Below are 2808 nucleotides of genomic sequence, written 5' to 3'. Positions count from 1 at the left end.
ACCTCCTGATTCATAGGTCGACGCTTAACCACTCAGCCTTGCCGCCTGGACTCACCACACTTTTCCTTCACCGAGTCATAGCATTCTTCTCTCCCTGTTGCAATGGAATATACTCCTTAGCTGTTCACTTGCTTTTCTGCATCCAAAAAAACAAATCACACGCTGGCTGCAGGGAATGAATTTTACTTGCAAAAGGGGAGCCATGCGAATCGCGTGGGAGCCACATAAACTTCTCTCTTCAAGGGCGAGAGGGAGCAGAAAACATCACAAAGATCTAAAGCTCGGGGCTTTTTTTGGTTTGGTTTTAATTGGCCAGAGGTGGGCAAGGAGCCTCTGGTTCTGTGTGTTCTCTTTGCGGCTTCGGCTTCGTCGGAAACGTTAGCAGTTCCCAGGCGCTATTTTCGGAGCTGCGCTGACACTTGTTAATAACGTTGGCGTAGAAAGCGTGCTCATTTGAAACTCATTTAGACACCAAGAGAATTAGCTGGGATGTGCCAGATGGGAAAGGGGAGGAGACCAAGGGGCTGCTATCAGAGAGAGAGAATGCTGAAAGTTTTAAGAAAAATCAGAGGCCCTTCTCCATCAGATGCAAGTACTGGGGGGAAAGTTACATTTTCAGGGGAAATGCAAATATTCTTTCCCTCCTTGAGCTTAGCAGCAGCTTGCTCCTGGGGAGGCTAAAGAGGCCCCTAGTCAGCCCGTTACCCAACCCTATGCAGGGAATCCTTTCCGATAAGCTCAATTTCTTAAAAATAATAATAATAATAATAAATATATATATAATTTTTTTTTTCAGAGAGGGAGAAACATCGATAAGAGAGAATCATGGATCGGCTGCCTCCTGCACGCCCCCCACTGGGGATCAAGCCAGAAACCGTCATGTGCCCTGACTGAGGTCGAACCGTGACCTCCTGGTTCATAGGTGGATGCTCAACCACGGAGCCAGGCCAGCCAGGATAAGCTTAACTTCTGAAGTTAACGCAGGGAGGAGTCTGACCCTCTGCTTTGCTTTAAAAATCGACTGCCCCCTAAATGCAACGCCGGATTGGATCCTGAAACAGCAAAGGGACGCTAGGGTGAAATCTGGTGAAATCCGAATAAAGCCTGTGGTTGGTGAAGTGTTTGAGGCCCGGACATGACAACGTGATAGGGAAAGCCGGGGAGGGCTATATGGGAACGCCTGGTACTGTCTTTACAACGAACTGGCCCAGAAATCTAAAATTATTTTCAAATAAAGTTTAATGAAATGATGCTCCTTGTAGTGGACCTGACTTTGCCCTCTGAAAAGCAGGCAGATGGGAGGCCTCTGGCTTCTGGGGGAGCCTCATCTGCACCGTCCTTTAGACCCCATCCCCGGCGACACCACAGGAGGAATGTCACGACCTCGAGGGAGGTTACTCGGCAGGGACAACTCAATGTCCCCCCGCCACTTCCTTGTTCTCTCTAAAATCAATCAATATGCTTAAAAAACGCTGCGGTCGCCATGGAAGTCCCACCTTTGTAGGACACAGCACTTCCCTAAGACTGTCACTCCAATTATGAATAGCATGCAAACAAAAGAGCAGCTGCTAAAACACGGCTTTCTTTGGGCGTTATCGTCAAACACGATCAAAGACAGAAGTCTGGGATGGCTCTGCCGCATCAGCTGAAGGACTCGCACAGACGGTATCAATACAAAGCGGGTCGTTTATTTAGCACCAAAATCAAACGATAAAAACACGGGTTCCATCTTAAAACAGGCATTTCAAAAGCCGTCCTGACATTCTAAGTTGGCACTGAGGCATCTGCAGTCTGGATGCCCAAATTCCTCGTTTCCAGCAACAAAGGCCGTTTTCCCTGGTTGTGGGGTGCAGTGGTTTGGAGGCCACTGCCCTTCAAACAGGCCGGCGGCCCCAGGTATGCCGTCTCCTGCTCAGGTTCCTGCCTGATCTCCAGGGAAAGTTCTGTGTTTGCTTAGATTCTCGGTAACTGGTCAGGAAGCCTCGATGTAAAGATGTACAAAATGGACTAAAGAAAACACATAACCACGGCCTCTTGCCCACTGACAGGTGCCTGTGAATTATGCTTCTCCAATAGGGCCCTCCCTGACCAGCAACCCCAAGTCCTGACTTCACCAAATAAGGGCTGGTTCGAACCGGTTGATAACTATGTTGCAACAGGACCACTGACAGCACTGAGATGCTGTGAAGATCTTAGAGGCAAAAACAAGCTGAGTGCAACACTTCCCCTCTCGGATGGCTGCAGAATTCCGTGAGTTCCTGGTCACAGAGGCGGTAGCACCGTCTCCTCTTTAGTAAAATCCATGCCATTCGCCTGCCTTTCCCTTTCCCTTCCTTATTCTTTTTTCAAAAAATATATTTTTATTGGTTTCAGAGAGGGAGATGGAGGGAGAGAAAGATCAATGATGAGAATCATTGATTATCTGCCTCCTGCACAATGCCCCCTACTGGGAACTGAGCCTGAAACCCGGGCATGTGTCCTGACCAGGAATCGAACTGCGACCTCCTGGTTCATAGGTCAATGCTCAACCGCTGAGCCACACTGGCTGGGCATCCTTCCTTCTTCATGGCTGTTTTTGGAAATTGGGGTAACTCCCCACAGGCAGGGGCAAGAGATAGTTACACGTCCAGCATCCTGGGGGCACTGCCCTTTGCACAACCTGGAAGAGGAAGCAATTCCGCGCGAGAGAACATTCTGTGAACAGACTCAGATGGCTCTGAGCGAGGGAAGGTGGACATCTCAGGCTGTCAAGTCCCTCCCAGGCACCAGGAACTCCAGTTCCAACTCTGCTGCAACCTATGTCTTCCG

At 49.3% G+C, this 2808-nt stretch overlaps 1 protein-coding gene across 1 annotated transcript in view; it reads right to left on the bottom strand.

Annotated features, from left to right (window-relative positions):
* The window catches only part of NDRG4 (NDRG family member 4), a 63342-nt gene extending 62960 nt beyond the window's left edge, over positions 1–382 (bottom strand). The window contains exon 1 of the mRNA XM_015558819.1: positions 378–382. The gene's annotated coding sequence lies outside the window, so the exon portion shown is untranslated. The remainder of the gene's footprint in view (positions 1–377) is intronic.
* Between the last annotated feature and the right edge of the window lie 2426 nt (positions 383–2808).

Source organism: Myotis davidii, unplaced genomic scaffold (genome assembly GCF_000327345.1).
Source record: "Myotis davidii unplaced genomic scaffold, ASM32734v1 scaffold590, whole genome shotgun sequence".
NCBI classification, from domain to species: Eukaryota; Metazoa; Chordata; class Mammalia; order Chiroptera; family Vespertilionidae; genus Myotis; species Myotis davidii.
This window is presented reverse-complemented; position numbering and strand designations above follow the sequence as displayed.